This window comes from Vipera ursinii (genome assembly GCF_947247035.1).
Source record: "Vipera ursinii genome assembly, chromosome: 3".
Classification (NCBI taxonomy): Eukaryota; Metazoa; Chordata; class Lepidosauria; order Squamata; family Viperidae; genus Vipera; species Vipera ursinii.
The window spans coordinates 158,530,681-158,555,262 of NC_139516.1; positions in this window are offsets into that span (position 1 = coordinate 158,530,681).

Consider the following 24,582-nt stretch of genomic DNA (forward strand, 5'->3'; position numbering starts at 1 on the left):
GATAAATTGCAAAAGAAATCAAAACTCCTTTGAGATAACCAGAAAAAAAATGTTTTTCCTATTCTCAAGGAAGTTGGAACTCTCGATTTCCAATAATTTTCTTCAATTATTTAATTGTATTGTCTTCTAGATTAATGTCTAGACTGAACATTTGAACAACCTTAACAAACACTATCTAAATTTGCCTCCTAATGATGTTACAAATACTTTTCAAAACACTGAATCTATTCCAGCTCAGCTACCAGACCAATTTACTTTTACTCCTTAGATAATCTTCATCTTTATTCCTTTAACTATAACTTCTTGAACTTAATTAAGGAACTTTAAGCATATACATATTCTCAAGATCAGTTAGCAGTAATGAATTTTGTTATCTCAAGACATATTAATAGTTTTGATTATAACCTTTGCTGAAAAGTTTGAAATCAACAAGAAGTCATATATTTCCTAAGGACTGAAGAGGATATGGTAGCATAAACATGATTTCATCTGATGTGGCATTGAAGCAGTGCATCTTGGTGGTTTTCAGATTGCAAGCAAACACAATGAAAAAGTCTTGGCTTACTCCAGTTAAGAATAGAATAGAATAGAATAGAATAGAATAGAATAGAATAGAATAGAATAGAATAGAATAGAATAGAATAGAATAGAATAGAATAGAATAGAATAGAATAGAATAGAATAGAATAGAATAGAATAGAATAGAAGCTGGATGGGACCTTGGAGGAATTGCAGTAATTCCTTTCTCATTTATGGAGTTCTTATTAATTTCTTCTAGACTGATATTTACAGAGTATTTTAAAGACCATTTAATCAGACATTAGCCTACAAACATTTCAACAGACATTGCAAATAGAAGCAGACTTCCTTTGGCAGAGAGTGCATGCCTAATGAAGTCATTCAAGGACATATCCTTCCATTTTCACCCTGTTAGATTGCGCTGGTTTGGAAAACTAACCACTGTTTCCAACTCTGAGGCTCTTTCAACTATGTAAGAGAGAAGTTCCTTTCTAAACACCCTGTGTCCATTTGATTATTTCATGCCTGTTGATTCAGCTGACTCTGTATGCCACTGAGATACTGTATGTGCCTGCCACCTGCTGTTTCTTTTGTATCACATTAATCCATTTCATTTAATTTCAGGCATTGTTATATACCTTTTGCTGTAAGTGACAGTAGGAGGGCTTTCCTCTTGGAAACCAATTAATTGGCCTTTTCTCCCCTGGCCTTTTGGCCTTTTCATTTTCTTTGAAGACACAGTATAAATTTGTGTCACATTTAAAGCATGTTTAGACACTTTCAGTGAATATCCTTGGTAGCTTACTGCCTTTTTTGCTTTATTGTGTTTGCTTTATTGTGTTTTTCCCTATACCTACATGCTAAGAGTGACATACTGTACATGTAGAGGTCTTTGGATGGGCTTTTAATTGTATAGCCTTTTTATGCTTCAGGATTTAATGGTAACCTTAAGCCCATTTCTTTAAGAGAGAGAGAAAAAAAATATAAAGCATGACCCTAGGAGCAGTGGCATAGCGTGGGGGGTGCAGGGGGGGCCGGCCGCACCGGGCGCAACATCTGGGGGGGCACGCTCGCACTGAGCTGCTCAGGGAGCCCCAAGGGCTGCACAGAGTTGGCTTGGCTCCGCTCTCGAGCTGCTCTTTCTTGCAAAGCGAAATGAGTCCAGCAGGTGAGATGGGCGGCCACATAAACTGAATAAAATAAATAGAAGCAGCCAACTCTCCACCCAGGCTCAGGCCAACCGCAAGCGCCCCGCAGGCGCCCTGGCAGGTTTGGCCGAGCGAAGACGGACCCGCTGGCCGGCCGGCCTAGCTTCGTGCGCATGCGTGGCTTTATTTAGCGGGGCTCACGTGCAAGCTTGAATGCAGCGGCTCTTGCAGGTTGGAGCCCCGCCCAGCCGCCCTCGAGAGGGACCCGGAAGCATCCCGCATGCGCGCGACTCTTCTTGGAAAGTCTACGCCGCTGTGGGGCGCGTCTTTTCAGCAGTGCCGTGACGTCACCGCCCGCCCGCCCCTCTATTTCCGCTTCCGGTTGCCTTGTCCCGGGTGCTGACAACCCACGCTACGCCTGAAGTAGCCGAAGGACCACTCAGGACGACAGGCTAGTTAATTAAAGGGTTTATTTAGAGCAAGGCAAACAGAGAATAACATCGCCGGCTTTTATAGCCGGCAGCTGTCAGCGAGGGCCAATCAGGAGTGTTCATTTTGGCGCCGCGTCAATCCGGACCAATCCGCGTCGTCTTCTCTTTGACAGCTTAGGCTTCCGCATGGTCCGGTGTTTTGACAGCTGCGAGCTGTCAGCGGCGGCGCCTGCGCTGTACGGGGGAACTTTGACAGCTGTCAAAGTTCCCGCGTGTTCTTCTGTCAGATTTGCTTTTCCTCACGTATACTGTTTAATCACATCTAACTTAACTGTTTACATATATAATACAACGCCACTGCCTAGGAGTAAATTTTACTGAGCACAGTAGGGCTGCCGTCTTTACAGATGATTGCACACTTTAGCTTACTATAGCTAATTCAAGTGTGGACAGAAAACTGTTCGTTAGAACTATGTTTAGGATCTTGCACATTATAAAGTAATTGTTTAAACTCTTTTAAGCTTCTTCAAGTGGTTATATAAGCAGGAATTTGAGTACAAATTTAATAAATAAAATGAGTAAGTTGCATTTTTCCCCCTTAAATGTCTACTTTGAAGATTTCAGTAATAATGCCTGCAGCCGTATTAAATTATCAATGCCATTGTCTCAAAGGCATCAATCAACAACAGAAATTTATTAGGGTTTTTTTTTTAAGAGAAGCAAACTGGTCTCTCCAGATTCATGTAGGAAGTAGTAGTAGAAGAAAAATCCTTCTCAAATTAGGAAATAAATTTACTAATGTGTCTTTAAATATAAAGGATAATTTAGGAATCTTTGAAATATCCTTTTAAGAAGGATGTGTGCGTGTGCGTGTGTGTGTGTAGTAAATGGAAGTTGGCAAAGTGAATCACCACCTTCTGACACTATCTTTATTTTTAAGAATGCCTCTGGACTTGACACAAGCCTGCAAGACATTTTTAGAAAATAAAACTGCTCGGTACGTAGCTGCTCAGGTCTAATTTTTGAATTGGGTTCATCCCTGAATTCTGCTTCAAAATGACAAAGATCAGCTGGAGTGGCAAAATAGTGCTGCAGGGTGTGGTAGGGTGGTAACTGAATATTTTCTAACTAGTCACACTTTTGCTTTAATCATTGGATTAATAGCTCACATTGCTATCTATTTTATCTATTTGATAAAAACAGGTGGTGTTCAACAGCATAAGAGGATACAAAATGTGAAGCAGAACAGCATTCATGCATTGAAATCCAAATAAAAATCAAACACTGACAGAAAAGAATTGACAAGTGAAAGCTTGGCAGAAATATATTTCATGCTTTTTCCTGGAAAGTATGTACAGTTCCTTCTGTAGCTGAATGGTGAATTAAGTTGAAGGAGTATGCCTCAATATCCAAAAACATTCTAGCTTTCAGTGGTATGCTAAATAAGGATAAATCTTTCACTGTTTGGATAGAAATTATTGAAATTACGATTTACTGTGAGAGGACTATTGCCATTATTTTTATTTATTATTTAGCTTTTCACAAAGACCTGACATCTTTAAAACAGTAGAAAATGTACAGATTTTATGTTTTGATTTGATTTAGAAGCCGCTCAGACACGACAAGATTCTGGGTGGCTTGCAGTTTTAAAAGAGAAACCAATTAAAATGATGAAATAGCAGCAGCTATTTTTTAACCAAGAAAAGCTAAGAAAAGTGTTCATGCGTATTATTTTCTATGAAGTATATGGAGAGAGGAAGGGAGGGAGGGAGGGAGGGAGGGAGGAAGGAAGGAAGGAAGGAAGGAAGGAAGGAAGGAAGGAAGGAAGGAAGGAAGGAAGGAAGGAAGGAAGGAAGGAGGATTTTAAGTCTTGGTATAGGGGTGGCAGAAGCTGAGCATTAAACCTTTTCCTCTTTCCTATTCAGTTCACACTATGGAAAGGGGGGATAATCCAGATTTAGTGAATCTGAGGATTTTTCTCAGAATTATTGCAACATATAAAACAATGAAAGCTTTAGACACTATATTGCTGCTTATTGCTTATAAAAGTCTTTCTGAGTCAGCTTTCATTTCTCAAGCAGCTTCAGTAGTACTTGCAATTGTAAACTTCAGGAACAGTTTTAAAACTTGATTACTAAAATTTTCCATTATGGTTAGACTTCTATTGGGAAGAGGTGCTGATTCATTTATTCTGCTACAAAGTCCTTAGATAAAAACTGGTAAGAGATATAAGCACTGTGAATTGTGTGCCAAATTGGCAGTCAGCACAAAAGGAACAATCATTCTTTCAATATTTTTTTGTTTATACACACCTAAACCCACCCACCCACCCACACAGAAAAACAGAGAAAAACACACAAACAGACATAAAGAGAGAGAGAGAGATATGCACAGACCTTTTTCATGAGTATAGTCATATGCTTTTTATGCCTATACACATACACAAATATATACACATGTTTGTATGGATATGCATGCTGTACATACACATAGCAGAAATTAACAACCTTTTGGCAGATAGGGACATGATTGGTCCATATCCCTTCCCAACTAACATTCTTATTCGAACAAGCCGGCCTGGCCTGATGGGGGATTGGTGGGGTTTTTTATTGTTGTTTTATTGGGGTTTTAGTATTGTATTGATTGTTTTTAGTGGGCATATATTTAATCCTTTTTTTAATTTTTGTAACTTAGTATTTTTATTCTTGCCCTGTTCACCGCCCTGAGTCCTTCGGGAGAAGGGCGGTATATAAATATTATTAAATAAATAAATAAATAAATAAACTATGTGCAGCTAGTCAGAAAGAGGAGCTGTGATGAGTTTGCGGGCTATCCACATCTGTTTTCAGTTGGGAAGGGTTTGTATGTTTTCCTTTTTGCTCCATTTCCAAAGTAAAATGTCAGACTGCCCTGATCAATGTCTCTGTCATTCTAGCAGCTGAGTGCAACCTAATAGTCTGCCACTTCAAGAAGAATACGTCACTGAAGTGTCTTCTTGTATACACAGCAGAGGCAGCAATAGCCAACACAAACTCCACTTGCTTGTTAAAAGTTTTGATCCCTTGTTCTTTCAGCGATTTGCTGACACAATGGTTTTTTTTAACCTTCTCAAGGCAATAAAAAAGAATATCTAGACTACTTGTAGTGCAACTTGACCTTTGAAATCCCACCACCTTATTTGTACACCTTTTTGATTTTTGATTAGAGTAGCTGCTCTGAATCTCTTATCTTCCTTACTCAATATCTCCAAAGAAAGGTATTTAAATGCAGAGTCCTACTAAAATTTTTCTTTCTCCTTCCCCTTCCAAAATCCTCCAGTGTAGAACTGAGTTTTCAGGCTACTGCAGCAGTATGTTAAATTGCGAAATTAAGACAGAAAAGCAACCACAGTCTAGGCAGATGGTTATTATTTCATAGTTTCTTGCAATGCAGATTTTAGGAGTTATAACATAATTCTTTTGGTTCATATATTAGATAGTAGACTCAACATGCAAGAAAAAAATGGTGATAATTGCATAAAATGGGAATTTTAACATAGATAAAATTAGCTAAATGAACACAGCTAAAGGACCAATGTGTTTAGACATTCATTGCCACATGTCCACATATCATTTGCAATCCAAGGTATATTAATACAATTTATAGTTTACAATCCAAGGTATATTAATACAATTACTTAATAGTATTTAATGACTAAAATATGAAGAAAAATAACCATTATAATTAGCTTCCAGATATTAGATGTTTATTTTGATTCACTTGCCTCTTGAGTTTTGCTTAAATATGTTTGCTGAACAGTTGAATAACCTCCATATATCTTACAAGGATGTGGAATAAACAAGAATTCTTTGATTGATTAGTCAATTAACAAAATGGTTCTAGCTTTTACACCTGCATATTAATGAATACAATACTTGGAAGATGGAAAGAGTTACACAAGTAAAAATAAATGAAGAGGGTGTAATGTGCTTTTAGTCTAAGTTGATGCTGATGTTTTAAAGCTAATAGTCTTTTTATTACACATGCTTTACTTTATAAACTTCTTAGGCAAAGGTATAGTAGTGATTAGTTTGGCTTGCTCTGTATTCATTAAATAAATAATGTCCTTTCTATCTCTTGTCACCAATGAAGTAGAAAGACCAAGTTTTTGCCTCCTCTTGAATTTATAGCTATGGGCAGGTGCTTTATTGATGATAATAGAGAGTTTATTTGTCACTGCATAGTTCCAAAATATGTTTGCTTCCCAAATCACATAAACCCTGAGATTTATTAGTTACCTCCTAGCCAAACTCTAACCAGATCCTATTATGGCATAAAATCATCCAGTTCGTTTAATGGTCAAGTGGGAAATCTCTGGTATTGATTTATTTTCTTCTTAGTCAAAGTCCAATATTTTTACCATAACTTGCAACATGGCTCACTTTGATGAGCAGCTTTGATATGCAGTTCAGGAAATCACAAGGCCACTCATCCTGAAAACATTTTAACCTCACCCTGGCTAAGAAGCTGAAACCTTCTGGCAACAGCACAAGCCTGAAGTGGTTTTATGCCACAAAACATTGTTTAATGGAGGTTAATTGGGTGGCTTTTATTTTATTTTTATTTTGCTTTGTGGCAGTGAATGACATCATCTTCCGTAGCACAAATCACTTGTTGAATGAAATCAGTCACTTTGTGCAAGACTACTACAGATATAGCTTGGAGCATTCTGAATATTCAAGCAACACCTTCTCTACTGAGTGAAGGTAAAGAGGAAAAAGCCAGCTCCTCTGGCTCACAGTCATAGGAATGAACTTTGATATTCTTGTAACTTCTTAAACATCTAAGCCGACGAATGGGTAAGATCCCTAGACAAGATTCCAGGTCTCAGCTCAGTGAAATGCAAAAGAATACATTATACCATGCATTACAACAAGCTGTGATATTTTTGAGCAATAAATCTTCATGGGGCTGTGCAAAAAAGCTTTGAGGGGATGCTTTGCTTTGATGATGTATTCCTTTGAAGCTGTTTCAGGAAGCAACCTGGTACCCCACTTCTAAAAAGCAAACCAAGCGGTGCCTTCTATTCTTCTGGGGCCTCTTCTGGCATTTTAGTAGCTGCAGCACCCTGTCAGAGCGAAGTACAGCTTCTGAACATAGGCAGATTAGTCAGCAGATGTTAAAACATTCATCATGGAAAGTGATTCTTTCCATCCAGGAAAAAAAAACCGAGAGATAAAACCAGGCAGATTTCTTCTATCTTATGTGCAAATAGAAAGCTACCTTAGACAACACTGACAAACAAAGCTATGTAATCAGCTTCTAATAGTCTATAATTTCAAAATGTATCCACACATTAAAAGACAGCTATGGTTGTCTAAGTCAATAGAACTCTAATCATGTATAAATATCAATAACTTGGTTTTACAATTGCATGCAAGGTATTTGGGGTGTGTGTGTGTGTGTGTGTGTGTGTGTGTGTGTGTGTGTGAATGTAAAGTTTTGATTTCCTCTACCTAAAATCTGGAACTCTAAAAGCCAGCACAAAAAAAAAAACAACTATCATGGCACTTTGATCTCTTCATACATTGCTTCTCTGACAAGGAAAAATCATTATAACTAAAATAAGATACAGATGAGAAACTATAAAAGGAAATAAGAAACCTTAGTGAAGAAAGAAGAGAATTCAGGCAGAGGGGACTAAATTGGAGATCAGTGGAAGGAAAATGAATAATCACAATAATAAAATTTGGGTTATAAAGTGAAGCTTTAAGAGGGAAAAGCTGTTGTAGTTGATTAGTGCATTATTAATGTTGAAAAGGCCAGAGGCAATACAACGGTTTTTTTCTTAAAATATCTTATCATAATAAAATTCATGAGTCAAGCACTATTGTGGTGAATGCCAAGTATAGGTAGTTCTCGACTTATGACTGCAATCGGGACTGGGATTACCATCGCTAAGGGATGCTGTTGTAAAGCATGATGTTATGTAACTACATTTCTTGGTGAAGAGAACCAAGGTGGTCCTAGTTGCCATTGTAACCCAAGATACATGGGTCATTAATCAAGAAGTGGTGGGAGTCTCCAAGGATCAGCATGGGGGTGCCACAGGGGGATGGGGGATGCTCTGGGAGGATCGGCAGAGACTTGAAGGAAGGGGGTGCTGCTGTTTGGAGCAAGCCCATGAAGGCCAGGGAAGAAAGATGTGAGATGTGTGTTAGTACAAGGCGGCCTGGGATGCCAGTGGATGTGTACATGTGTATAAGGGTAGAAAGGCCAGGGAAGAATGGTGCGGGGGAAATGTGAGCAAAGAAAGGCTGTGGGTTTGGGAGACTTATCTGACCAACTTGTTATCTTTTCTGCCAGGTTCTCCATTGACTTTGTGGTGCGGGAAGCTAAATCATAACCATAATCATAATAGTAAAATTGGAAGGGACCTTGGAGGTCATCTAGTCCAACCCCCTGCTCAGGCAGGAAACCCTATAACATTTCAGACAAATGGCTGTCCAGTCTCTTCTTAAAAACTTCCAGTGTTGGAGCATTCACAGCTTCTGGAGGCAGGTTGTTCCACTGCTAGCAGGGAAGGTTGCAAACAGGGATCATATGACAGTGGGACACTGCAGTCAGTTGTATGTGCAAGCTGGTTGCCAGGCTCTTGAATTTTGTCCATGTGACTATAGGGACATTACAACAGCCTGAACTCCAAGGCCAATCATAAGTCCCTTCATTCAGCACTATTCAGCACTGTTGTAACTTTAAACGGGTGCTGAATGAATTGTCATAACTTGAGTACTGTCTTTAATGTTAAATATCCAGATTTCCCATTTTTCCAAAGTACAAGAGATTCTGTGGAGAATTTAAAGAGTGAGGCTTTCATGTGTATGGTCTTTAATTCCAAAAATGATCAGCAATAGCAACTGACTTGAGGATTTTGAAAATAAAAGTTCATATATCTGGAAGGGATCCACTCTGAGACAGGCTATCCTGAATGTTTGCAATTGATAGAATTAATGTATGCAGATCTTAAGGAGAAGCCCTATTTACAGAGTGGGCACAATAGAATAGAATAGAATAGAATAGAATAGAATAGAATAGAATAGAATAGAATAGAATAGAATAGAATAGAATAGAATAGAATAGAATAGAATAGAATAGAATGGAATGGAATGGAATGGAATGGAATGGAATGGAATGGAATGGGATAGGATAGGATAGGATAGGATAGGATAGGATAGGATGGAATGGAATGGAATGGAATGGAATGGAATGGAATGGAATGGAATGGAATGGAATAGGATAGGATAGGATAGGATAGGATAGGATAGGATAGGATAGGATAGGATAGGATAGGATAGGATAGGATAGGATAGGATAGGATAGGATAGGATAGAATGAAAGAGACCTTGGAGGTCTTCTACTCCATCCTTCTGCTCAAGCAGGAGAACCTATACCATCTCAGACAAGTGACTGTCCAGTGTCTTCTTAAAAATCTCCAGTGATGGGGCACTCACAATTTCTGGGGGTAAGATGTTTGACTGGTTAATTGTCCTCACTATTAGGAACTTTCTCCTTAATTCCAGGTTGCTTTTCTCTTTGAAATTTTCAATGAACATGTTTTAAAAACAAGTCTCACACAGTGAATTGAAGAAACTTTTCAAATGTGTGCAAATGCTATAGACCTAACTTAATAGCTGTGGAAAAAAAATCCATTTGTACTTCTTTTCTACAGATAATTTTGGATTTTTTTTCTTCCTGAAATAGTTCCATCTGAATTCCCCAAATATTAAATATGCACAATGAAGTGAGCAAAATCTCTCTTAACAGAGATCTCCCGGTATGTGGTTTTACTTTATACTTTGAGTTTTTTCCTAGCCATACCTGCCCCTATCTCTTTCCAAATGGAAATATATAGTGGAGTTTTCTTTTCTTTTCATCTACTTAATACAGTATCTGTAGATGAAGTTACTACTAAAGGCATGGGAACAAGGCCAAAATAAAACAAACTCATGAAAGGAAAGAAGGATCCCAAAAGAACAAATGCATTTCAGATAGAAATATTTGCTAAAAACTACTGTAGACAGGTACAAAACATTTATAACTTGATAGGTGACTCTCCATCGCCACCTAGTGTCCTTTAGTTGCTACATGCCCTGTTTAGAAATGAGTGTTGCACTCATCTTCCACCTTTGAAAGCCCAAGAATTAAAGATCATTAACAGCTTGTTAAAGTACAATAGCACAAACATTTATTTATATGAGCTTAATGTTTGAAGAGATGAGAAAACAGAAAGATGTCACTGTGGAGAGAGGACCATACCTACAACAGTAGATGGTCAGGCCTGCTAAATTTCAATATTTATAGGATCATTAAATACGAAGGGATCATGATGTTCTGCTTTTGACAAGGAATCTCAGGAACAGGGGGGAATATTGTCATTATAAAGCTATCCCCACTTTTTTCATTTACAAACTAAGTCCTACTGATGTAACCATGGCTATTAGAGGCCATCTTGCTGAGCATGCAAAAAGGATACTCAAACTACAGGAAAAGTCCCAAGGATCATCTTTTAGTTTGCCATTTACATTATTTTTTAGTCAGTTATTAACAAAGGAAATTCCTACTGGTTGCATGCAGCATATTCCCAGTTAGCACTTACTACACTAAGCTTCTTTTGGGCAACTGCCCTTCAGAATAACTGCTACAGGTAAGTAGAGGAAGCCAAGGGGGTTGAATAAATTAATGGTAAGAAAATTGTTTTATAATCCAATCCCCACATCTCCAGTCAGCATTGTAGAATATACAAAGAAGTACATATATAAATGTGTGAAATAGCCTTGGGTATATTGACCCGAACTTGCAGAGCTTCGAGTTCCATTAGATGGAGAATCTTCCTTCTACAGTCCATACAAATGGCTACTTAAGACCCTACCTTAATTCAGACGTATTGGGGTTTTTACTGTAAATAATATTTCAACTTAGGTCATTTATTATTCTTGTTAATGAATGCCTGCTAACCATAACCATTTTTTAAAACATATTTTATACACCACACGATATGCTTTTCATCACAGCTTGTTAATGGTGTCATAATTTAAGAACAATATAATGCAATGATGTCTAATTTAATTTGTTACACTACATCTACTTTCTTTCCTCTCACATTTTACTGTTTAATTGTCTGCATGGGCACACCCAGAAGGCATCTAGATCTATTTAACTGCCATACAACATACTTCTAAAGAATTGCATTTCTCCATTAATTCCACTTCAGTAATAACTGAAAAATGAAATTTGAAGTGGAAAGATGTTTTTTTTAAATAAACAAACAAATAAATAATAATGGCATCTTTGAAAGCCAGTCTCAACTCACAGTATTAGCAAGGTTTAATATTCCTCCTTCAATTTTAGATCATTTGATCGTTAATCCCTATTTAAAATATCATGAATTTTCAGGATGACCAGAAAATGGAATGGATTGTCTATGAAATTGGATATGAGGCAAAAGAACAGTATCTGTTCATAACATTGGGAAACAAGAATGGAAGATGAAACTAATTAGTGTATTGTCTTTTGGTAGCATGGATAGCTAGTTTTATTTCAATGTTTCGAAAAAGGCTATCGGCTGATTGAGACTGTAGACTCTTTTTTTTCCTTTTCACATGAGAGATCAAAGTAAGTTTCTAGTTTACTTTCTCTTAGCAAAGTTGAAGGATTATGCCAAGGACATACTGTGTTTCTTGCTCTTTGTGTGTGTGTGCTTTTAGGTCAGATTGACTCCAGGCAACTGGCTGGACTAGTCTCTACAGTTTTCTTGGCAAGGTGTTTACTTTTTTCCAGAAATGGTTTACCATTTATTTATTTTATTTTATTTTATTAGACTTATATACCACCCTTCTCCCGTAGGATTCAGGGCGGTTCACAAGGTTTTTTAAAAACAATACAGCAAATTACAAAAAATAAAAACAATTAAAATGATTACATTAACCTTGAAATAAAAACCCCAATTAAAATACAATTAAAAGCCCAGTTAATACTCTCAGTCCAGGCCAGAAAGCTCGAAGTGCCAGGTCTTCAGGTCCCGGCGGAATGAGCGAAGGTCAGGGGCAGTCCTAAGCTCTACAGGCAGCTGGTTCCAAAGGGCCAGCGCACCCACAGAGAAGGCCCTCCCCCTGGGTATTGTCCACCAGCAATCTTTTACCAGCGGTACCCTGAGAAGACCCTCCCTGTGGGAGCGCACAGGACGAAGTGAGCAGCAGGTGTTTCCACAGATATCCCAGACCCAAGCCATGCTTCCTAGAGCTGAGAGAGAATGGCTCATGGTTTCTTAGCTAGCTTTGTGCCTAAGGCAGGACTAAAACTCATGGCCTTCCTCTTTCTAGCATGGTACCTTAACCAGAGCACCAAACAGACACTCATATTGCTTGCCTAGCAAAGTTAAAATATTTGCATTCTATTTTTCATTTTCTAAATCCCTTTGAGAGTCTTTACAATTTTCACTGTACTCTTCTGCTTTTCCCCTCTGAGCTTTCCTGTTCCCATGCCTACACACATCAAACATCTGAAACAATTCCATTAAAACTTCCAAAACCTTTTTTTTTTTTTGCAAATATTGCCATTGGTAGCTTTCCCTGTTGGGAAAAACAACACTGTATCCTTTTTATTTGCAAAAATACTCCAAATGTTTCTGGTGTGCATTGCGGGTCCTGATTGCTCTCTATAGAGATTGTCTTTCTACAAAGGGATCACTCTTAGTAAGAGCAGATGCGCTGAGGGGTTTCTGCCATCTCCTCTTTCACAGAGAGAGTAAAAAGGAAAAAAAAACTCCTGGTAATTAATAAAACAAAGAAGCTGGTTGACTCTCTGTAGCACAGTGACTGGCCAGAGAAGCAATCTGTACTTCTTTTTGTGCTAAAAGTTTTTTTGGATAATAGTTTTGTTGACACTTTGCACAATTTATTTGTTTAGATTATATTGAAACTTTCTCAGAGTCTCTTAGGCAATTGTCTGGATTGTTTGCTTTTGTATTCTGTTCCTTAGTTCATTCTTGTTCTTGCTCCTTTCAAGTATCTCAAGAGGCTGACCAAGTTTGAATCTAGTCTGTGAGTTGTTGTGACAGAAGCTTCTTTTCAGCTAGGAAAGCTTCAGTCTCCCTTCCGACATTTTCTACTTGTTATGAAATAGGTAAGATTTGCTTAAAAGCTTTCACACACTCAGTCCCTTTTCTCTCACATCCTCAGTCCCAGATGCCATCACAGAAAGTGATTGAGTCCGTACATTATTCAAATGGTAGTGTGTGCATGGATTGCTACTTCTCTTGCTACTTCTCATTCCGCCGGGACCTGAAGACCTGGCTCTTCGAGCTCTCTGGCCCAGGCTGAAATTGGGGCTTTTTACTTTTTCAGGGACTGTTGTAATTTTTTAAATCGTTTTTAACTTTCGTATTTATTGTTTTAATTACCCTGTAAACCGCCCTGAGTCCTTCGGGAAAGGGCGGTATACAAATCTAATTAAATAAATAAATAAATAAAATAAACAGTGCCGTTCCTTTTAAAAAAAAAATCTATCAAAGATTACAACTAAAAATGAATGAAAACTAATACAAGCTACAAAAATATAAAAAGGAAAAATATAAAGTGAAGAAAGGAATAAAAGAAGAAAAAGAATATATATATATATATATATATATATATATATATATATATATATATATATATATATATATATATATATATATATACTAGTAACTTTCTGCTTCATGATGACAATTACAGAAAATCTTTCGGTCACTTCTCACCATCTCTTCTTCCCAAAGCTTATCTCTTAACTATAAACAAAATCTTAAGGCCTTGTCATTCAGTCCTAGTCAGTAAAAATCCAACAGGCACTATTAGAGATAACCACATATCTATTTTAACATTCAAACAAGCCATCTCCTTCCTTGTATTTTTAATACTTTTAATCCCATTAAAAAGGTGTCCTCAAACCTGTCTTCTCACCTTCTCTTTGTCTTTTTTCAGCAAACCCTTCCAAACTTTAACAGATCTCTTTTGTAAATCCAATAAAAGAAAACTATTCAAATCTGATTTGGTACACTACTTGTATGTCCTTTTCAAATATAATGACATCATCCAATTTCATTTGTATGTTTAGTATTGTTTTTTGGCTACAAAAAGAAGGAAGCTTCCTCGGAGTTGAGGAGCCCTATTGAAGAGCAACTTACAGTAACTGACACTTAGCCTGAAGGGATGAGGTCATAAAGCCATTAGACTTCCCAAGGAGATGACCTGCCTCCCTTATCTTCTTATCAAAGAGCACCTGCTCCTCCACCTTTGTGACCTACACCCATCCCACACAAAGATCTGTAGGAAGCTACCAAACCAGTCAATACAAAAAGAGGAAAGGTTCCCTGGAGTCCTACTGAAGAGCAACTTACAGTACCTCTAGGAAGGTACCTATCCACTAGACTAAACTGACTTTCTTTTGACTGTTTACTCCGTTTCGGCATTCTGTTTCCTTAGATTTCTTTTAGAAGTGGTGTCTATCCTTGTTACTCAGATGAATCATTAGAAAACTCTGCCGTATTGTATCAATTCACTACATGCTTCACCAGCTGCCTCCTGATGATAAGCCAAATTCTATAAAACCTTAGCAGTTTTAAGATTTGTGGACTTCAATTCTGAAAGTTGAAGTCCACACATCTTAAAGTCACCAAAGTTGAGAAACACTGACCTAGGAAACTAATTTGACCACCTCGCTAATATTTTCTATCGACAGTACAAATCCTGTTATGCAAAGGGGTTCCGAAATGTTAGCTGCAAATATCTATCTTCTGCCTGCTTTGTAATATTCCTTTCTTTTGTATTTTTTAGAACTTTCTGTCTTTTATCTTTTAAACATTTTGCATTTTATAAGTCTATGAATGTTTGTATATGCGACTGTAGGTTTCTGCAGAACGTATACACACATATTCATATATGCTACAATATATTTTAATTATATTTTTGAAATATTTCAAGATGGGAGTGTGATGTTCATAGGCAAGGAGACAAGAAAGCAGCAGCTTTGTATTACTTTATTATTGCTTACTGCAGTAATTCTTCCCTTCCAAAGTATTGTAATACATTCAAGTCATTAAGCATGACTGCTCCAGGGAAGACATGGTGGACTAAAGATGTCATGGAAAATAGTGCCAATGACCATGAAGAAGTGAAGAACCAGCAGACAGCGTAGCTTTTCAATAATTCTCTCCAGGCCAGGAGACAAGATTTTCCACGTGCTCCAGACAGCTGTTCATCATGAGGTGATAGCAAACATAGTTATGTCCAACAGGTTCGAAGGTCTGGGAGAAAAGAGAATAAACACTGAGTTTCTTTTCTAATCACTCACTTTTTGAAACTGCTTCTTAACTGCTTTTCAGATACTGTATTAGGAACCTTGGGACTGACATATTTTATAGCAGAGGTCCACAACTTTTTTGGTTTGGCAGCCTGGAAAGGGAGGCAGGCACCATTATGAATGCATGCACACATGAGCGCATGTGCATGTGGGGCTGAGCGAGTGAGAGTGCCACAAAAGGGGTTGTGCAAGTGCCAGTGGGATGCTCAGGGTGGTGCTAGCACCAGCAGGATACTTGACATGGAGCTAGTGCCTGAGGGACACTTGAGGCAGTGCGGCATTAGCACCGGCAGGACGCTCAGAGTGCACTGCACTAGCACCAGAGGGATGCTTGGGGTGGCGCTAGTGCTTGCAGGATGCTCAGGGCAGAGCAGTGCTAGTGCCGTCAGGATGCTCAGGACGGTACTAGTGCTGGTGGGATGCTTGGTGCCAGGCAGCGCTAGTGCTGGTGGGACACTTGGTGTGGGGCAGTACTAGCCCCAGTGGGACGCTTGAGGCAGGGTGGTGGTAGCACCAGCGGGATGCTCGGGAGAACACTAGCACCGAGGGACACTCACAGTGATGCTAGTGCCAGTGTGGGGGTGAGTACATGCACACATGTACTGGCCATCCCTTCATGTGGCCTAGTGGCCAAGAGTCATGACCTGGTAGTGTCCCACGGCTCACAGTTTGGGGACCCCTGTTTTACAGCACTGGCTGAGTTTTCTTCAATGATTTGTGAAGTGGAATGTATTTTGGATTTCCAAGAGGAGGGGCTGCTTTCCAGAAGGTAAAGAGGCAGTGAAGCTTGGAAAGTTTGGTCAATAAGAAAAGAGTTAAAATGGCCCCTCCCTAGCTGTTCCCAATATATCTGTACTTATGGAAATAGCTGCTTAAATGTGGCAAGATTCTGTCTGTAGGTGAAGAACAATAAAGGAAACTACTCAGAAGTAATTACCTGTGTTGTTCTTGGAGCATGACATTAAGGAATTTTTAATTACAAGTTTATTTTTTTTAATAAACAGCAAAAGAGTGATTAACCCTTTGAATTTAAAAATGTAAAAAATAATTTAAATTAATTTTAAAGAATATTTCTTATGGAAAAATACTTTTTGACTTTAAAAATCATAATGAGATAAGACTTTAAAAATTGAACATTAGAGGGAAATAAGGGGAACTCTAGATTACATTCAAAAATGTAAAGAATGACATGGCAAAAAATGTTATGCTGATGTCTTAATAATTAAAAGGGATATACAAACAACAAACTAAGAAAGTGACCTGGGTAATTTTCCTGTATTGGGTTTACAAAAGAAGCCTGGAAGAGTTTTAAAGAATGTTATGAGAAATGACAAAAAAAAATGAAAATATTTGCTGTAAAGTTATTTGAAGGGACTGAGGATCGATGCCTGTCTCTGCTGAAGGAAAGCTATGAGAGTGCCTTTCAGGACTGCCCAGATAGAATTTCTTTTGAAAAATTTGAAACATTTGTTTGGAAATGATTTATGACTAAATGCTAGAGAACTCCCCTATAGCTCCACTCCATAAAGAAAAAGAAGGTGGGCTTCATTTTAAGAAGATGCAATGCTCTAGGATATTGATGGCGAACCTTTTAGAGACCAAGTGCCCAAAAACTGCCTGCCTCTGCTCCACCTGCCCACCTTTGCCCTGCTCTGCCCTCACCCCGCCTGCCATCAGGGCCATCCACGGCCCGCCACACATCGCCCAGGTGGCCCTGTGGTGTCATGGTGGCCACACCCTCTGCCCGTGCCCCACAGCATTATCTGCTGCCCAACTGCCATGTGCTTGGCTGCACTGTTCTGTGCAGGCCACACCCAGGGTTGACTTTCCCCTGGGGGGGCTGCTGGTGAGGAGGAAGCTGTGGGGGAGGTGGGGGCTGTGGGGGGAGGAGGGGCTGGGGTGATGGCATGCGTGCCCACAGAGAGGGCTCCAAGTGCCGCCTCTGGCACTTGTGCCATAGGTTCGCCACCACTGCTCTAGGACTTAAGTGACTGACAGGAGGATACAACCATTTGAGTAGAACATTTAGTTGTACATCTGCCTTAACTTTTAGGGCACAATGTTGGATATATAAATAAGGGACCAAAGTATTGATAAACAGGTACTTGCTCAATAGACTAAGTTCCTGTATTTTTATGTCTGGGGAGATTCTGGTCAAAGACCATAGTATTTGATATTTTTCAAGTTAGTGTTCAAATTATTATTATTATAATTTGTTATTTGAGCTAAATAAGACAGCAATCTGTGCAGAACAACCGATGCAGTGGAAAGTAAGATTAGATCATTGGCACAGAAGCCAGCAAATAAGTTCCCTGTCAATGATTTTGACCGAGAAGAACTTGGCATCCTTCAAGATGAGAAATAATACTGTTAATGAAGAAACTGAATAAGAGTGGAAAGCTAGAATGCTGCCTGTTTAATACCCTTAGTAGAAATAATTGAGTCAAAAGGTCTTTTGGACAATATCTGACTTGAAAGAAGATATTTATGTGAAATCTCATTACTAAATTCAACACCCTGATATCAATACCTAATGTTTTGAAATTGAGCCATTGTTAGTTTTTATCTATAAAATCACAGGCTGAACAGAAGTCCATACATGCAATAGAGTTTTCTGCTGGTGATGTTAATGTGCCAACCAACATATTCTTAGAGATGAAAAAATATTGAATAAGGCTCAAATCCCTTCTAGATTCTTGACTACCCAAACTTCATGTGATTGAACAAATGAAGTATACATGCAGAAATCATCTCTACTGGCTTTCTGGAGAGACTTATTTGTGCATTGAACTACTGATTCAATAGCTGTCTAGTTTAAGAAAAATATATCAGATATTTCCACACAAATTGATCCCAATACTATTGAAAAATAAGAAAAAAGAAGTCTCTTGATATGCAATAATAAGAATTAAAGTGGAATACGAGCCATATGTAGAATATATCATTATCTCTTCTCTTCAATTAGTCTTGACAAAATTTGGGATGCCATAAATGCTTCTGCTGTATCCAAAGGCTGCTACAAGAAAATTCCTTATATCCAGATGGCTTTGCCTTTGACATCTAAAAGGTATTTCATATTATCTTTTTCATTGTCCAACTTATCTTACTGCCTGCTCCAAATAGTTGGATCCAAAAAACAGCCCCAAAGTTCATATAGTTGGATTCTCTCCTTGTAATGGAAGCAAAACGGCCAGATTGCTGTAAGATTAAACTTTTATGGAAAAACCAGATTCTCTGTTATTTTGTTTGCCTATGAAGCAGCTCAGCGACATAAACAATTTCATCCCCTCTGTAAATCTAACTTCACTTGATTTTAATTGCAACTTTTTTTTAGTTATTCTTAAGGGGTTCTTTTTTTAATCCTTATAGATTGTATTTGCCCATCAATCACATTTCATGTTTTTCATTGTGTAATCAATAAATAAGTAAAAAAATACACATTTTATATCCTATGGTTGTAATAATTAAATAAATACTAATAATAAGCTAAATATATGCACACATATACAATATGTAACCAAGTCACATACTGGAATCAAAGGAAGGAAAAAAAGAATAATGATGTTTTAATTCAATATTTTCATTTCTTATTTTCAAATTTCCCTAGTGAGGTCATAATTAAAAAAAAATCAAGGATCATTAATTAACATCTCTATGAAGAACAGAATTATTAATATTTTAATCAAGAGTCATTTTATTGTTACTGAAAACTCTAGAAAGGGTGTTCTGTAAAATTTATAAAGGATTTTAGGCTTTAAAAACTTTTATTTCAGTTATTCAAATGAGATGGTTTTTGTGGATTCAGAAGTTTTATTAAGAATTGTGAACAATTGATAGCCTAAATTATGATAATGGTTGAGATGACAAATTTAAGGAATGAAACGGAGACAACAAGAGGATGAATCTAAACACCCTAACCAGTTAATATGATGTAACTTCTTGTACTTACAGTAAGATTGGGATAGATGAAAAATATTATTTGTATCTAAATGCATTCACTCATATTCATATTATAATCTTTAAAGCCATATCATCATCAACCAAAAGCCACATTATCTATGCCATTTATTGTTGCTCTTCTGTAATTATTTTTTACTGATTTTCTCCCCCATGGCTGATCATATCATCTAGCAGGTCAGTAGTTCTATAGCAACAAATGCTTCCTTTATTCTCTGATACAGATTTTGCAACCATCCGTAAATAGGTCTGTAATTTTCCTTCCAACCTACATGCCTCCAGTTTTATTGCCATTTCCTAGTCTACTTCCATCAGAAATTTTGAGACATACATCTTCCTCTCAAAGGTTTTTTTTCATATTCTTAAAGGTTAGCTTTCTTTTGTTTAATTAACAACTGCAATAAGAGGAATCTACTTTTATAATCCATTGACCTTCTTTGTCATTTTATGACTCATTGACATTTATTAACATTCAATATATATTTTGTTTGGGACATTTTAAAAAGTATTTAAAAGGCAGCAAGGGAAGATCTCTAGTTTCTGTATAACATTATTGATATGTGTACAGTAAAACCTATATTTATAACTAAATCTAAATCCAATATATGTTTGCACTAGTATGTCTGTAAGTAAAAGAAAAGGCCAGCATATATTCCAGGTTGTGCCACTAAGAGAGATAATTTCACAGTCTTTTCAGTATAGACAATCAAGTTTTTTAAACATATAATAGGTAATTAAAAATATATATTTACTAACATTGGTTTGAAAATTGAATATATTGCAATTGTTGGCACTTAGAAAGAAAATAACTGAAGCCAACATTACTTTAATACCCAAAGAAGACTCTGATTTAATGCACATAAAAATTATAGACCAATATCACTATTAAATGTAGATTATAAAATCTTTGCCTCAATAATGGAAGAAAGACTAAAGAAATTTTTGATCAAATTTATAGATACAGACCAAAATGGTTTCCTACCTAAAAGACAGAGGAAAAAATAATTTAAGAATGATTCTTGATGTGTTAGAGTACTATGAAATTCATTCAGGGAAACAGATGTCTTTAATATTCCTTGATGCACAAAAGCGTTTGACAATGTAAACTGACAATTTATGTTCCAGCAATTTGCAGAAATGGACTTTGGGGAAAAAAAACTTTATAAATGCAATCAAAACAATTTATTGTAAACAATCAGCTGACATAATTGTAAACGGAGATCTTACAGAAAACTTCAATATTAAAAAGGGCATGACAGAGATGTCCACTATCTCCATTACTATTTATACCAACATTGGAAGTACTGAACAGAAACAGACAAGATATAGAAATTAAAGGACTAGAGATAAAAAATGAAAAATATAAACTACAGGCATTTGCAGATGATTTGGTTTTCATATTGGAAGTTCCATTGGAAACATGCACTAAACTTCTGAAAAAAATAGATTTGGAGAAGTGGCAGGATTGACAATAAACAGAGAAAAGATTAAAGTGCTAACAACGAATCTAACAGAAAAAAAAATCAACTAACCAAAAAAAACCTTCAAATTGTTATAAAAGTTAAATATTTGAGAATTTATCTAACAGCAAGATGTGTAACAATAAAAGAAGATAACTATGTAAGACTGCTAAAACAAATAAAATTGGATTTGGAAAAGTGGAAAAACTTCCAACTTTCAATGTTGGGGAGAATAGCAACAATGAAAATGAGCATCTTACCAAAAATACTCTTTTTATTTCAAACACTTCCTGTAAAGCTGGGGAAAGCCTTTTTTTTAATGAACTGAATACAACAATATTGAAATTTATCTGACAAGGGAAAAAAAAAAGCTAGAATTAGAGTGAAAATGCTACAAGAAGCGAAAGAAAGTGGAGGATTTGGACTGCCAGACTGGAGATTATACTACCAAGCAACTATTTTAACATGGCTTAAAGAATGGATAATGCTTAGGGACAAAAGACTATTGTACCTAGAGGGGCATGACCTACAAATTGGCTGGCATGTCTTTCTGTGGTATGGAAAGAATAAAATACATAGATACTTTCAAAACCATTTTATAAGGAATGCATTTCTTTCAGAATGGGGAAAAAATAAAAGAAAAATATATATATATTAAGATACCTGAATGGCTTTCAACAATGGAAGCTTTTGCTTGCCCAAATTTAATTAACTATGATAAATTTCTTACTTATAAAGATATTTTGGACAATGAAGGAAAATTGAAAGACAGACAAGATTTACAAGAACAAGGTATTGATCTAGCATGGTGGCCATATCTGCAAATTCAAACGAGATACGAAAAAGATGTTAAAACAACGGGATTTTATAAAGAGCAGAGAAAATTTGATCAGATACTGCTAAAAACAGATGAAAAGTTGATTAAGAAACCCTATAGATTTATGTTAAACTTAAAGATGGAGGAAGAACAAGTAAAAGAAACAATGATAACATGGGCAAAGAACTTTGGATACAATATAGAATTAGAAGACTGGCAAAAGTTATGGGAAAGAAATATTAAATTAACTAAAGCAGTGGCATATAAAGAAAACATATAAAATGTTTTACAGATGGCATATGACACCAGTGAGATTAGCAAAAATGTGTAAACATACTTCAAACAGCTGTTGGAAATGCAAAAAAAAAAGGAAAGAAAAAAGACCAGGTACTTATTATCATATCTTGTGGACATGCCCTAAAGCAAAAAGATTTTGGGTTAAAATACATTTATGGTTGGAGAAAATGACTAACAAAGAAATAGACTTTAAACCAGAATTATTTTTGTTAGAAATAATAGGAGCAAATTATGAGAAAGATTGCAGATATTTAATACTATACGTACTAACGGCAGCAAGAATTGTATTTGCCCAACATTGGAAAAATGAAAATTTACCAGCTGAAGAAGTACTAATTAAGAAAATTTTTGAGTGTGCAGAAATGGATAGATTGACTTTAAAGATAAAAGAGAAAGAAGACTCAGTGTATTTTCGAACATGGGATAATTTCTATCAATGGTTAGAAAAACGAGTTAAAGAGAAAGGAATGTGATATGTAATTTTGAATATATATTAGCACAAAGAAGGCTATTGAGTGATTAACATATTGTTTATGATAATTAACTATCATCTATTATTGTTTGTTAAACACATGTACGCAGACATTATGCTGTTTGCTAAATATTGAGAATGTTATTTGGAAAACCAACCCCAACCCCAACCCTAACCCTAACCCAAATCCCAAATCCCAACCCCAATCCCGACCCCCATCTTATTCCTAATCCTATAAAAACTAATAAAATCTATACAAAAAAGAGAAAGAAAATAAAACAGACTCAAGGAGGATGTACTTATTAAAGCTATTCATCAAGCTAATCATGTAGGACTGTTTTGTTCACAATGAAACGAGTGGGATTGATATAAATTTTTATTTTAAGATTGGAATATTTATAACATTAAGAGAACTGAAAAACCTGTAATTTACTTAATTCCCAATGGTTTAAATAATGAATAACGTGGATACAGAAGTTTTCTCTCCTTTTCACATAAAATTAGAACTCAAGGTCACTTATTGAATCAAAGGTTGCATGTCTTATATGTTTTGCTGGGAAGGAACAATAGAATAAGTTTATAGCCCTCTACTCCAGTCTTGCTAGCTCTCCAAAAGTACAGTACTGTAAGTCATGAATTACAGTTTTTCCTAGTGAGGATTATTGACCAGAGTGAAACAGAGGAGAATTATTGCCATATTATAATGGCAACAAATAATTTATGAACTAAACTCATGCATTGGTTGATGGTTACAAAAATGTCAGCAAAATCATGTTCAAATGATCAGTTCTCAGTTACAGGACACAGCCTTTTGATGAAATGTACTCATTTGAGTACATTAATCTGAGATAGATGAATTCAGAATATCTGTATGTAAATATCTAATAGTATCAGAAATGATACATTATATGACACAAAAGGAGCTTTATTATATTCTTATATTCTAACATTGATTCAGACAGATTAACAAAACATGGAAACAATACATACTATTCCAATAACAATACTTAAATAAGTAATATGAAGTTATTTCATGGTGATACCATTTTTGAACCATACAGAGTATATTCTTCAGGAAATGCTTGATTGTTGCAACTAGTGTATTATAATATAGAAGAAACCATAATATGTTTTCTTTTAAATTATTGAGCTTCTTTTTAGCCTTTGAATTCTTCTATCTGAAAACTGAAAGGCATGATTCATAATGCCTGTAAAACAAATTGTTCTGCCAAAAGGTTTTATAGTATCTTTACATGCTTGATTGTTTAATACAGTTCTCTAAGATTGTTGTCTGCATTCATGCTCACATTTGCAGATATCAGATCATTTTGCTGCATACTTTGCTCATTTTTTTGTTCTTTGAACAAGTAGAGAAAAATCTCTAGTGTGATTTAAACAAATAATGCAATTGTTCCCAAGGCATAATTGGAAGAGCCTTGGTGGAGCAGTGGGCTAATGCCTCCTTAAGTAACAGACAGCTGCCTGCAATTAGTAAAGGCTCAAGGTTGACTCAGCCTTCCATCCTTCCGAGGTAGGTAAAATGAGGACCCAGATTGTTGGGGGCAATAAGCTGACTTTGTAATAATGCCGCTTGGGGGTGTGTGAAAGCCCTAATAAGCAGGCATATACATAGAATGAAGGCTACTGCTAAGCTTGTAAGCCGCCCTGAGTCTTCGGAGAAGGGCGGGATATAAATGGAATTAAAATAAATAAATAAATAAATAAATAAAATAATTGACAGCAAACAAAGACATTAAGAAAATAGATTGAACAAACCGATTTTCCACTCGGTAGCTTTACAACTTTCTAGTTTGAATATAAGCCGATGTCTTTGAACAGGATTATTTATTTATTTATTTATTTATTCATTTATTTATTTATTTATTTATTTATTTATTTATTTATTTGATTTCTATACTGCCCTTCTCCCGAAGGACTCAGGGCGGTGTACAGGGCAATAAAAATACAATAAAAATACAATATACAAAAGTTAAAAATAAGATTACGGTAAATAGAACTAGATTAGTATAAGGCTTCTTTAGATATCAAACACAAAGGCTTGAAAATAGGTAGGAGCAAGCAGAGTTCCGTGGGGAACTAAAAATAG